The sequence below is a fragment of the Cotesia glomerata genome, linkage group LG3 (genome assembly GCF_020080835.1).
Source record: "Cotesia glomerata isolate CgM1 linkage group LG3, MPM_Cglom_v2.3, whole genome shotgun sequence".
In the NCBI taxonomy this organism is placed as follows: Eukaryota; Metazoa; Arthropoda; class Insecta; order Hymenoptera; family Braconidae; genus Cotesia; species Cotesia glomerata.
In genome coordinates this window covers 2,710,322-2,725,662 of record NC_058160.1, presented here as the reverse complement: position 1 = coordinate 2,725,662, position 15,341 = coordinate 2,710,322, and the positions used below count along the sequence as shown (strand labels likewise).

Genomic DNA, 15,341 nt, shown 5'->3' with positions numbered 1-15,341 from the left:
AAATTACTTAATTATAATTTTTTTTTTTAATCAATTACACAATTAATTTTTTTCCTAAAAAATGAATGAGCGTTATGAGGAGTGCACTTATGGATTTTCAAAACTTTTTAAAAATGCTGTTCCGAAAATTCTTGGATTATTGAGCTCTAAGAAGTCTAAAATCACCTAATTGATAAATTTTCAAGCGTTTTGAGTTTGAAAAAGTGGGAAGTTTCCCAAAAGAGGAGATAGCCTGAAAATGAACTAATTTTCAAATTTTTTATTCCAATATCAAGCTTTTACCCGAAAAATTAAATTAAAAAAATTATAAAATAAAAACTGTTAGAATTAGAGTTTGCTGAAAATTTAGTAGCGGGTATGCTAATAAATAACGTAAAAATTTATTGCCAGGTCATGGATCTATGAGCTCCGTCGGCTCCGACGCTATATCTGCACATCGGTATATCTATATAATATATCAGGGGTTGGATTACTACACTAGGAACTTGCAAACTCACCCGAAGTATAAGTATTTACTGTGAGAACTGGTCAGAGCCTGTCTGCAGACATGTTGCGTGGGAGGGTGAGAAATGTTATATTCTCAGTTGAATGTAGCTTTTTCTTGCCCTCTACTTGCTACTTACTACTTGCTCTTGCTACTCTACTGGTTAGGCTATATACCCATGTACCACTTGTGTTGGAGTAAATAAAGAACAGAGCAAGGGAATAAGAGATGTGTGTATGTATATGTGTATATTTTTCTTTCTGTTTGGTTCCTGATAAATCCGAGAACGAGGGTGTACCAAAGAATGAGAATTCGCATTCGTATTTATTTATTTGGTGGATGACCAAACTTATCGCATTCTTGATTTATGACTCCAAGTAAATCGATTTGTCAATCATAAATACTATTGACCAGTCAGTCAATATATGTTGCTATTTAATCAAGTATTCTTTACAGAAAAAAAATTTAATTTAGTGGTATGTTCATTAAATTCTAATGCACTGATAGAAGGATTTAGTTCTATTTAATAAGATTTAGTAACAAACCTTTCATTACTAAATATTTATTAATAGGTACTAAATCATTTATTAAAGCCCATTTAGTTCCACCAAATAAATATTTAGTAGTATTTAACAAATGATTTATTGGAACTTAATAAATCGTTTATTGGTATCAAAGAAATTAATTTTTTAACTAATTTTAGCGTGTAACCTAACTTTTTTACTTAAAATAAATCAAAGTAATTAAAATAAATAATTTTAAGTAAAAATATAAGGTATTATAAAGAAAAGAATCTCATTAAATTATATTTTTTGTTTGAGACATTTATAAAATTAAAAATTAAACAAGTTTTTAACATATTATTTATAGACAAATTTAAAAATGTAAACTAAACTCCACTGAGAAAAGACATAAATAGAAGATATTTATTGGAAGTATGTGTGTTTTTAAAGGTTTAATAAGTCTTCCAAAATCGAGCTGAATAAAATAATCTGAGCTAGTAAATAGGTTATATATCACATAAACATTGAAATTAAAATATATCCATCTACCGACAATACTTATCAAAGAAATATTTAGTACCTGTTACTAAATATCATTTGGTGGAACTAAATATTTATTTCCACACTGATAAAAAAATTGACTTGACTCAAGAGCCAAACTCTTGGACCAAGAATACCATTTTGAAGAAAATGATATTCTTAAGTCAAGAGAATAAATTCTTGAGCTAAGAAATTATTCTTGGTCTAAGAAAATTTTCTTGAGTCAAGAATTTATTCTCTTGACTCAAGAAAATATTTTTCTTCAAAATGGAATTCTTGGTTCAAGAGTTTGGCTCTTGAGTCAAGTCAATTTTTATCAGTGCATGTAATAAGAATTTGTTCATATAAAGAAATCATTTATTAAACAGTAACAAATAATATTGATGGGTACAAAATATTTGTTTCTCCCAAATAAATGAATAAAACTTTTGTTACTAAATCAGTTTAATACTCCGTACTAAATCCTTCTATCAGTGTGATAATGATAAATAATAACTTTTACATCTTAAATAAAAATCTTTGAATATTAAAACTAATATATGATCACTATCTATCACAAACATTAAAAATCCCACGACAATTCCTGGACTAATAACCATAACCATAAAATCCTGATGATTAAAACTGAGTCTCTATTTTATCTGTCTGCCGAACTAAGTATTTTTATGTTAACGTGTTAATTAGATTCTCGGAATATCTATTTAGTTAGCATACTTATCACTGAATTCGCGAGAAAAAGGCGCCGAGGGAGGCCGATAAATATACACCTTCTACTATCTGGACGTAAAAGTGTGCAGAGCCCATAGAATCTTTTCTACAGTCTTCAGACATAAGAAAAAATAAGTGTAATGATCACTTGGAAAGGAAGAAAAAAAAGGAGAGGGCTTTTGGTGCTAAAGAAACTGATCCTGTTGATAATATCGGACTGCGTCTCGCCTTACTGCCAGATGAGAGGAGAGGACATTGGCTGTTCGACTATTGTCAGAGTAATGTTGATTGGATTCAAGACCGAGAGCATTAATCTGCCTTCTTTTATTATCCACTACTATCGAGGGTCCATACTCCCCAACAATTTCTGATTCAATTGAGTCGGTGAATCTTTAAGCAAGCTGGCAAAACTTCCCAGCATTGATGACAATCAATGTCTGCTTCACTTTTTTTAAACTAACGATAAAAAACAAAATAAAAATAAAAGTTAAATAGAACCCAAGAGCCAAACAGACGAATGTGGATCTGAAGGAATTCGGTGGAGCTAGATAAATGATCGTAAGTGGTGGACAGAGTCCGATAAGGGTGTTTCTGAAGGTTATATCCTTCGCTATCCTCCCCCTCACTCTACACCAGTCTAAGGCCAACGAAGACGCCTTTTATTTCCAAAGGACGAAGATCTTTGTTTAGCCGTTTATAGTGGAAGAGATTGTCACACTGAAATCGCATGGAATAGAAAAGAATGGAATGGAAGCTCTGCCCTGATAGCATGGACCAGATAGAGCTTGGCTCAGTACAGTTTCGTCTTACTCCCATCTCATACCTAGGGTTGTTCCGGGAAGAAACAAATCTTTGTGTTGCACTGGACACGGCAAAGCTCCGGCTAATACTGTCAAGACGCTTTTTTCTGTTATTTTGTGGAAATAGTTGAGGCTAGAGGGCTCCAGAATTGAGAATAGCCCGGTATTAGCTGACAACTCTGGACACAGGATCTTCAACACCAACACTGACACCCTTGAATCCTTGGGGCTGATTTTTTGTCTTGTTTTCGTCTGGTGGTAAGTCCTCGTTCTTTATACGAGCAATGGAGCAATTGACCAGCCCTTTTCAAGTGCTCGTCGTTTATAGCGGATCACCACATCACAGATGTGGGATCTAAATAAAATCTTCAGTTTAGAGTTTTTTTATGGCAATTGTACAGTTAAGTTTTTAGATACTTGCTGATTTTTAGTCGACAGTTAATTTGTTTTGGGTTTAATTATTTAACTATCATTATAAGTAATGTAAAAAATTTAAATAATACATTTTTAGTAGATTTTATAAAAATCTAACTATTGCAGTCGTCCTCATGGCGCAACTTTTAAAAAATTTAGCCATTTTCTGACTCAGTATGTCAAGCTGAGTCAGAAAATGTAGTTCGTTCAAAAGTTTATATGTGTATCTATTTATATATATATATTTATACGATATAACGCGGCTTGTCAGCACGATAGCGTTTTCAATTTATAACCGATTCTTCTCAAACTCAACATGCTTTATATATCGATCAAGACCAAGGTTAAGCTCGAAGATGAGCTTAATCGGGCGAGTAATTTGAAAATGACCGGATTTTGAAATTTTTAAAATCGTAAAAATTGCTGTTTTTACTACTTCAACTTGATATAATTACTGAACTAGACAAGATATTAAAATTCGGTAAAACGCATCTTAAAGCTCTTTTAATAAGCTTCAATTTTCACTACTGAGAAGTGGTAATAACCCAATATTACTCTTTTTAGAGTTCGTTTAATGAACAGTTTTACTGTTACAGCCGTTTTAGAATTATTGTCTGTATCATAGCTTAATCATGATGTAAATTCAATAATTACGATATTGATCAGTCTTTCGTGTAATGTTTTCGGGTAGGTCGTCAGTAAATATGTCACAAATCAGTTCTAAATATTGTTTTCTTCAATTCAAATTTTATCCGGATTCAAAATTCTGATTAACTTGGAAACTGTTGTTCCTAAGCAGTTACTTAAAATTTGGACATTTATAATTCAAATCTTATAATCTTTGCAATTGTTTGATAAATATTTGAGAAACTTTTTCTTCACAAGATAATTTTTTTTCCAAAATTTGTTCTAAATAGATTTAGATTTATTATTGAATTTTGTTTTTAATTCGGGAATTAAGTTATACATTATTAGTATTTATATTATTTTATTAAAAATCAATTTTCTTTATTTGAAAAATCTACTTCCATTTCGGCTGCCGAATGGCCTTTTTTATATTAATAATTAAATCAAAAATAAATTTTTTCGATTTTTGATTTATTATTCTATAAAATTTCATATTATTTCATTGAAGAAATTTTCTGACATTAATTTAATCTTATGAAAAAAATAAAAATATAAAAGACCAAAAATGACTTGAATTAATCTCCGATTTGAACAAAGAATAATGAATTTGATTTATAGAACAAATTCAGTCGCCTTAAAGTCGGTGTTGAGAAAAATCTTGAGGTCTCTGGTGTACCCAGTACCGAGTATAGCGGATGGTTATACAATTCAATGTCCCGTGACCAAGTCCGGTGGCCGGACATCTCGTGGACCTATAAAAGAGTGTTTTACGAGTTTAAAGATAATACGATGACCGATGCAAACTGTGTCCAGTCATGCCTAAGAAACACAACCGTCCACCCCGTATGCATATCTATCCACATTCGCCATCTAACATCCAACATTCTACGTGTACACATAAGTTATCATTGCGCCTTGCCCCTCAGCAATCTCTTTCTCTGCGAAGCCTCGAGATAGGAAAGATCCTATCCCCTAATACTAATATATCAATTCTTCATACATCTCCAACATAGGTCTATACCCACATCCACACACATGAACATCCAACATGTATAGCATTCAAATGTAGCCAGGGTAATCCGAAAAGTGCAAACGTTGTGGAAATGGAGGTTTAGCCGCAGTTTCCTGGATAAGGATCCCACGTCCGATTTGTGTAGTAAGAGACTTACTATTACTATTACTATCACTGCTGCGGAAGTGAAGGAGGTTGGACGACTTTTTTTACGACACAGGCCAACCATACCATGTCCACGTCACGTATGAGTTGCTGATACACGAAAATCCCACACGGTACCGCGATTATAGTCTGACTAAAGCTGAAGGATACTCTAGTGTCCCATCGTGATTTTGCGGGCGACCCGCGGGAGGACGAGATATATCAGTAGACTAGATAATTGGGGAAGCGCGTGTTTGTGGTCCCGATGGGATTCGCTAGCATCCATCGTCCATCGGCAAATCCTAGCCGGATTCTGTTCTCCTTGATACGTGCTAACGCTTAATAAAATGCTTTCGCCGTCACCTTCGATATTCGACGTACTTAATCCGGTAAATGCTTTGCAGTTTATTCAAATTTTATGTTAATTATCTGGCTACTGATTGCCATTTGCGGAAAAATTTTAATTTATAGATGTACAGGATAATTTAGAATTGCTTTTACAGGGAAAAAATTTAGATAGAGGAGAGAGGAAATGATTCTAAGGATAAAGCTCCTTTTTGAGGTACTTTTCAAAATTTGGAGTCATTTTTGAGTTTATGACAATGTAACGCGGATGGTTAGCCCGGTCCAATTGGTCACCCCTTTCCTCTTTAAAAAGGGCACCACTGGGATTTTATACTCGGTGTCCCAGGAACCGGGGTAGCATGAAGGAAAAGATCGGGTCGTGAGAAGTTGAGAAAAGGCTGTAAATAAATGCTGAGAAACAATTAATAATTATAATTATTTATTCCAATTAAACAATTTAAAATTAACAGATTTTCTTAACATTATTACCCTTAAATTTAACCTAACGTGAGAACCTCTCACCTACGCAGGCACTTGCCAAAATCTTACAAACTAAATATTATCTAACTGTTTTTAATCATAGACCTTTACGCATCTAACTCTTTTTAATCATAGACCATTACGCATCTAAACTCTTTATTTAATCATAGACCATTACGCATCTATACTAAATGAACTCATTATTAGCTACGCCAACCTGACAATAATTAACAAAAGTTTATTTCAACTACCAGAACTAAATTCACATAAAACAACCTCGTCTACCTGACGGAATACCATATTATCTTACTAATTTCTATATAAAATCATCCACCGGACGTTAACTTAAGTTCCCAAAATTCTCAATTTATTCATACATCTTAATTATCAATAAACTGAATCTCAAAACTACGCATTCTCCAAAATTACCAAAATTACGCCTAACAATTACTTAACACAAAATTCCGACCTTCGATTTAAATTCATTAATACATCTTCTTAACTAAATTCATTTTCAACTTACTTAACCAAATTTTCTACTAAAGTTATCAATCAATTTATTCTACTAAATCTCCACTAAATAATCTTTAACAAAGTTCACTACATAATTTTCTTAACAAGTTCAGTAATCATTTTCTAAATTCATTAAATTTCTCAATAAATACATTCGCTAAATTAACTAAATTAATTAAATTTAGCCCACCGGCCTAAATTTAATTTACCACAATTTCTTAAATTCAACTACTGTAATTCTAAAGCGTCTCAACAAGATTTACAACCATAGAACATTATAGAATGACCTTCACTAACTTAATTACGCATTTTCATTTCTTATTCAAATTTTGTCTTGAAAATTCTTAACTAAAATTAATTTATTATAGCCAACAGGCCTATAATAAATTACTAATAAATTTTCTACCAATAAATTAATAATTAATCAATTAAATTTAATTTTCAATATAAAAGTTCAGCGACAAAACTAACTAATTGACCTTGACAATAAATAACTAAAGTACGAACTCGCTAATATAAAAATGGCCGCTCGAGAAATTAATTTTAATTATTTCAGCCTCTTAATTAAATTAATAATCTAATCTGGGCTAAAATAATCGAAAATACCTGGAGACTCAATTATTGTTTTATCCAACGACGACTAATACTCCAGTCCAACTTGGCGGGCTCAGCTGCTTGGCGTCTTGTCGTCTCGAACCAGGGTGCTGGCCTGCGGTCAGGGTTGTCCAATTCCAAAATGCCCCGATAACTTCCTCTGCAGTTGCTCTTTATTCTCGACGTCCAAATTTGCACTCTATTGACTAAAACTGATCTCAACAAGATCACTGATTCACAAGGGCAAAAGGCCACTGGCTTCAAGAAGGGAAAAAAGCCTCGATGTTTTTCTTGCCGGCTCTTTTATAACTCTCGAACTCCGGCTCTCGAACTTTCCTATTGTTCTGCCCCGTTTCATTTTTCGGGGACAGTAGTTGGGACTTTCGATTAGCACGCCCGGTGACAAGTCGAAACTACTTGTCAAAAATCGAAAGGTAAAGGAAAGCCCTTACCTACCGTGCGTTAATTAAGTGGTCGATAATAACCCCGGGAAGTTCGATTTTCCCTGTTACAACAAAATTTAAAATAAAATGTAAGACAGTTCCAAGCCAAGATTAAGATAAGATTCAAGACGATGGTAAGATAAAATTCACAATAAAATAAAAAAAAAGTACGACAAAATCTATACTAATAAATGGAGAGCCGGTTTATTTGTCCGGTTATACTGCGAAAATTACTGAATTGATCGGAATAATACTTGTACCGTAAGATGCAGCGTGTTTTGGAGAAGGTTTTAGTATATGATATGTTGGTGATTACTTATCCGGAACCTATATTTTTTTGACTTAGAAATAATAAATTTTTATTGTAACTAAATTTATTCTATCACAGTAAAAAATTTTGCGTCAATGCGTCAAAAAATTTTTGTGTTAAATATTTAACACTTTTTTGTGTCAATTTAACACTTTTTTGTGTTAATTTAACACAATAAATCTTAAATTTACATATAAAAGTGTTAAATATTTAACACAAAAATTTTTAACACAAAATTTTTTGACGCAATGACCCAAAATTTTTTACTGTGATTCGATTGTCATTTGTTTAAAATAAATTTTTTAATTCTATTGGTTATGTTTATATACTAGGCAGATTTCTTCACTTATGAGACCTACAATTTCTTTAACTGAAACTTTCAATGCTCATTACAAATTTGTTTTTCATATTAATTATTATTCATTTTTGTAAAAAAAACACGGGAATGTTATAATGATTGCACATTGAAAGTTACAATGAATATTAGCTAGAATAATTACATGGATAAAAGGCGCATGCCAATTCGATAGAATTTGAAATCTGTGCAAGTCAAAACAATATTCTAACTAAATTTCAAGTCTAAATCTAAAAATGCAATTCTAAAAAGCGCCCAGCGGAGCGGGCGAGTAACAACTAGTTTGAAATAAAACTCAAAACAAAATAAATAATACTAATTCCAAAAAAATTAACTATCTGCTTGGAGTTGTAAGAAAATGTGTAAATGCTTAGAAAATATTAATGGATTAAATATTCAGCTCGTAAAAAATTACAAAAAGAAAACGGAATTTTATTGCAACCATTATTAAAATTTTCCCCGCTGTAAATCGTCGAAAAAAAAAAAAAAAAAAAAAAAAAAAAAAAAAAAAAGGGACCAAAAATTTAAAGAGAGTGCAAAAAATGGCGAGCGTGATTTAGAGTAAAAAATTTATCGCGGTGGAAAAATTAAGGTCAAAAAATAATTTAATAAAAATAAATAAAAAAGAGACAATAAAGACAAGTGTAGATGGCGGTGAAGGAGATCGTAGAGGGAGAGGGTGAGGGTGAGTGAAGATGGGACCGAGTGTATGAAAAACCCTTGCGCCGGGTCTCAGATAAAAAATTAGCCGTAGTTGCAAACGTTTCCACCTTAAATCATATATTTATCGCGACATTAATTCAACCCTTTTAGTATAGAGAAGCTTCTAGCGCTGACTCCCACCCACCGCGGATGCTTCCTACGTCTCGTCTCTGATCTCTTGTCTCTTTTCTCATTCTCATGGTTTTTCCCGTGTTCTGTCTCTGGTTCAGTACTCTAACTCGTTCTTCATCATCATCAGGGTTTTTACCCTGGCAACTACTCCCGGCGTAGAGCCCATTCCTGTCGTATTCGCACACCCCCTGTCCCCGACAGCCCGTTACCGACTCACTAATTTCTCAGATTCAAGTATTTTTATGTAGCAACCCTTATAGTCTGCGGGTCCGGTCTGAGGGCTTAAATCCTCTCGTTTATTATTTAGAGATGGCCAAAAAGCCTCCCGTACTTTTTCTTTCCGTTTAACGATCAGAGTAACCACTCTGACCTGCACTGTTGTGTCTGCATATTCTAAACCAAGCCCTTAGTCACCACTCTTCATCCCTCTTCCTCTCTACGAGCTACTCCACACCAGTACCCTTTTTTTATCTTTTTATCACTATCTTATATACTTGTCTGCACTTCACTAATTACCTACGGCCGAAAAATAAATAGTTACGCTTATTTTTTTATCCATTATTAATATAAATAATAAATAAATTTAATTACATACTTGCTGATTAACAATTTTATCAATTTCTGTGATAAAATTTTATTAATAAAAAAAATTTGATACAATTTTTTTATCAAAGATAGTGTTTAAAATATACAATAGAAGGCGCAAAATCGCTATATCGACTCTTTACAGAAAAGTTAATTTTAAGATCTTAAGGTAGAAAAAAAAATTATATTTTCGACCCTCTTAAAGAGCTTATCTAATATTGGTTTTTAGTTTAACCAAGATTATTAAATTAATTTTTTTTCCAATACGACTGTTAATGTATTCAATATTAATTGACATAAAGATAATTATAAAAAATAATAAATTATTTGTTTATTCTCATACATATATTCTAATATGGCTGATGTCCTGATCCGGTCATACATAGCCACATCAAACCATCTATAAAAACTCATTCTATCAGAAAATTTTTTTACTAGATTTTATTTTTCTATTTTAATCAAGAATTATACTTAATGCAACTATCTACTTATGAAAAAGAAATAATTTAAATTCAATTTTTCTGGACTATTAATATTTTCTATGACTCTATTAATTTACCAATATATGATAATCTATATTATTAAGAGAATAAGCAAAATTTTTTGGTCAGTGTATTTATATGATAAAATCGGTTTTTATGGTTAAATTTGGTATCGTTGGAAAAGTCTTGACTTGAATTTGTGCCTTTTCATGATTTCATATCATTCTCACTAATAGTCAATTTATGATGATAAGTATTTAGGTTGCATTCGAAAATGATCTATCTCTAGATAGATAATTAAGAAATGACCTTGTATCTCGTGAACTATTGACATTTTTAAAGATATAAGCTCATCTTGATGTTACACTCATCAAGACCTTTCATTTGAGTACCCACATCAATTTTTCATATATTTATATATATATTATATATATGTATATATGAAAAATATATGAAAATGCGTGTGGGTACTCAAATGGAAGCTCTTGATGAGTGTAACATCGAGATAAGCTTATATTTTTAAAAACGTCAATATTTAAGAAAGTTCCTAACAATTTAACAAAAATTATCATTTAATAAAACAAAATTTTATTTATTTATAGTTCACAAGTCACGGCAGTCACATAGCGACTGCAAGGTTGCTAGTAATGATTAATTACTTTATACACCATCATTAATAAATAATTGAAATAAAAAATATTTATAATGACAATGATACTCAATCCCAGATTACTAAAACAAAACTACATAATCCTTGTGGATGTTTAATAACCAATACAAATGAAAATACAATAAATTACAATTACAATAAAACGGAAGAGAGTGAATTTACAAAATAAACATATAAAGTGACCAGCCGGCCGGCTGCACGGAAAGTATAAGGTAGCACTTGTGTTGTCATAGGACTGAATAGGAGCGAGAGGAAGGACGCGAGGATCCGATCCCAAGAAATAATATACATCTATCCATACACTACACTTAAAGGATCTCACCCTTGTACTAAACTCCTGTATCCTAAACAGCTAAAACGGTTTGGTTCTTGGTAGCCCCACTATCGGCGTCCTTGTCACCCGAGCGTTCTCTCTCTAGGTCGACAATGGACGCGTAAAGCCCACGGGATTTAAGTCGACGCTGTTCTTATGCTCGCCTGATAGTAGAGCAGTCTTGTTTTCGCGATCCCCTGCGCTTTACAGCTGAACTTACTATCCACCAAATACCTAACAGTGGAGTACTGAGTAAATGCACCAACACAATACAAGACTAAGAGACTGAACTACATACACCCGTAAACTCCCCGCCCTTAAGCTTAAATCTCTAGTATATACAACGCACAACAGCATGCAGTATCCTTCGCTGCTATTATGATACTCTAATATTAAATTTTGCGTGTATGTAATATGTAATTTACTTATCAAATAACATATATTCCCGTTTGTAACTCGGAATTTTAAATTATTATTTATGAAACTTTATGTCAATAATTTTTTGATATTTTTAATTATAATATTATTTATTTTAGGTACCCAAAAGTTAATCCTCCAAAAATAACTTAATTATTTAACTCCTAAATATTTTTAATTTAAGATCTGAATAAAAAATAATTTATAGTTTTTTTTTTTTTTTTATAAAAATTCACTGAAAAAATTATTTTGGAAAATTTCTGTCTTGAATGAAGCAGAAAATTTTTTCACTTCATTATTAAAATATTTAATTAAATATTAAAATATTTTTATTAAAATATTTAATTAAATTATTAAACTTGAATTTTACAACTCAAGTATGACTTTTTAAAAACGTCAATCCTTTTAACGAGAATATAATAAGAAAAAAAATATCGTCGTGTTGCCAAATATATTTGTTATATAGTTATATATAACTATTCTACAATAACGCCAAAATATTATTTCTCCCCTTGCATTAATCTCAGCTGAGTTTTCAACCATTCTATTCTATTATTACAATTATTATTATTATTATTCCTATTATTATTATCATTATTTGGTAGCACTTCCGCCTCAGTGTCTCACATCTAACGAATACAGTCCTGTATCTGGTTTACTTTCATTGGACGTCAAGCCCTTGCTTTATTTAGTATTATTTTATAATATTTTTTGTTGCTCTATGACTACTCTCGGAATAAAGAAACAAGGCTGTAGAGGCTAATGCTAATGCGGAGAACCCGACACATGGTAGATCGGGACTAATCTCAAAATGTTTACTCGTAAACATCTGTGAGGGATCATGTGGAATAGACTTGAAAAAATATTCGAATAATATAATGTAAGTATAACGAACTGGTATGTTGCGATCTACAAAATAAGTACACGAAGAGAAATAAATAGTAAAAATTATCAGCTAGTTATTGTAGGGTTTTTTTTAATTTAACTCGATAGGAATTAATACTACTAAAGTTATTAAATAAATCATCGCAATTAAAGTATCTATCAACGTATAATTGAATTTAAAATTCATTATATTAATATTCTATCAACGTACTATTAATATTAATATTAATATTGCTTATCAGAATTTACTTATTAAATTTAAAATTTTCAATTTTACTATAAACTTTAATAACACTAAAGTTAGCCGATATTTTACATTTTTTTTTTTCATTTTATTAAATTAGAAGTAAAAAATATTTTTGAAAAATTGCACTTGTAGATTTTAAAGTTTTTTACAAACTAAATTTTTTTTTATTTTTTAGTGATAATTTTTTCAATAAAAAAATAATTATAAATATTTTTAGATGTCGGCTAATTTAATTTTCATTAAACTTTATAATCTCCAAAAGATATTTATAATGCGAATAATTGAGAGATGGTAACAGTTATCATCATAAACTATAATAGTCATCATCTAAGCTAAGAAAAATTTTTTATAAAACGTCATTATCCTTGATAGTAATCGTTATTGTCCTCAATAATAACTACTACAATTCAAATAAAAAATATTACGATACTTTATCAAACTTCTATCAAATAACTACACTGAAAAAAAAATTAACTTGATTCAAGAGTAAAATTCTTGAACCAAGAATATAATTTTGAAGAGGGTAATTGTCTTGAATCAAGACGAAAAATTCTTGAATTAAATAAAATTTCCTTAAATCAAGAAAAATTCCCTCATATCAAGAATTTTTCTACTTAAATTAAGAATATTAAGTTCTTTAAAATTATATGCTTGATTCAAGAACATTTTTTTTTCTGTGTATTAATTCTAATTACAAAATTATAGAACTAATGATTTTCACACTGGAAAATTTTACTATTATCTTAAATGATTAACACATAAAATTTCATATTGTAGATGATATAACTTAATTCTCTCCGTGTAGGAGCAATACAACCAATAAATACCTTTTTTATAATTTATGCTTTATATTTCGGGTGACGTATAAAAATTCATTTTGTCAATTGAGATAACATACCAGGTTTGTGTTATGGGTTATAAATGTAACTTTATTGAATAGAAACTTGCTAGTCAAAGTTTAATAACTGAGAGTATTAAGCGGGTGATATTTAATGTTTAATGCCACTGTCAATATTGTATATTTTTAGTTATTTAACAAATAAATTCAATAGGATTTCAAAGATGAATTTATAAATTGAATTATTTATTGCTTTTAAAGATATAACTGTTTTTCAGGTGGTTCATTTTTTATGAATTTGGATGGTAATATTCTAGCCTTCAAGTCAAATGTTTGAATTTTCTTCGGAGAGAAAAATAACTATCCAACGTCATCTCGAATGATATTTCATGAAAATAAAAATCCGATTTAAGGATTCATTTGTTCAACTCAAACATTTTAAAATATATATTTTTTTTTAATTTTCAACCTATAATTTTTTGATTGAACTGAAGTAATTATTGAACAAAAATAAATTTACAGTATCGATTTTAATGCTAGAAATATTTAATATCTTCCAAAGTCAGTGTGAAATAACTAACAATTCTCTTGATTATAGTCCAAGTTGTGAAACAATTCACAATAATAGACACCCGTAGCTTACCATAGCTTACAAAAGTAGCGCATAAAAGTATTTAGAGTTGTTAAAAGTAAATAATATCCAAGTTCACGCCATTTCAAGTTGAATAACATGCAACCATACCCTAAACATTAACACCAAGCTATTATTTGAAAGTTGTAACAAGCAAATTACTTATTTATTCTAATACACCCTCAAAAAATTTCAAAAGTTCATAACAGTTATTACAAACTACTTTTGACCTATGCAACAATTTTGTTATTTTTATTTCAAAAATTAACTGTTTCATCAAGATTTAATTATAAATAATTTTTGTAAAAATTTTTTCTATTTTTTGTAAGACTACACTGAAAAAAAAATTAACTTGATTCAAGAGGAAAATTCTTGAACCAAGAAAATAATTTTGAACAGGGTAATTCTCTAGAATCAAGACGAAAAATTCTTGAATCAAGTAAAATTTACTTAAACCAAGTAAAAATTTTTTAGTTTAAGAATTTTTTGACTCAAATCAAGAAGATGAAGTTTTTCAAAATTATATACTTGATTCAAGAACATTTTTTTTCTGTGTAAATTTATGCGATTTGTACTCCAAATTTCCTTCTTTGACAAAAATATCAATAAAATTTTGATCTTCAAACTTTTGACGTTTCTGAAAAATAAATTAATAAATTGACAATTTTCTGGGCGTATCTCATAAAAATAAAAGTAATAGCATTAAAAAAAAGTTTCCCAACAATAAGTACTCAAAAAGAAAAATTTCTTGACTGGAGAACAAAATTCTTGGCTCAAGAAAATTTTCCGGTGCCTGAAGGAAGACCGAAGTTGTGTTGGCCGAAGTAAAAATTTTTCTTTAAATTCTATTCTAGATGGAAGTCATTTTTTCTTAATTCAAAATATCATAAATACTTGATACAATAAATTTTTATATTTGATCAAGATTTTTAGATACTTTAGGGAAGCAGCGCCACCTACTTCAGCTGAGAAAAAAATTTTCTCACCTTGAGAAAATTTTTCTCTTGAATATTTGATACCCATTTTATATTATTTTAGCGTGCAATTATACATATTGAATGAAAAAAAATGATGAAATATTATTTGATATTCCCATTTGACATGTTAATCAATAAAAATATTAATGAAAATTTACTTCTATCTTTATATTTAATTTTTTGGAGCAAG

The 15,341-nt window shown here is 30.3% G+C and overlaps 1 protein-coding gene across 18 annotated transcripts in view; it reads left to right on the top strand.

Annotated features, from left to right (window-relative positions):
* The window catches only part of LOC123262111 (forkhead box protein P1-like), a 237,823-nt gene that overhangs the window by 125,937 nt on the left and 96,545 nt on the right, over nt 1-15,341 (top strand). The gene's annotated exons all lie outside the window — the stretch shown is intronic.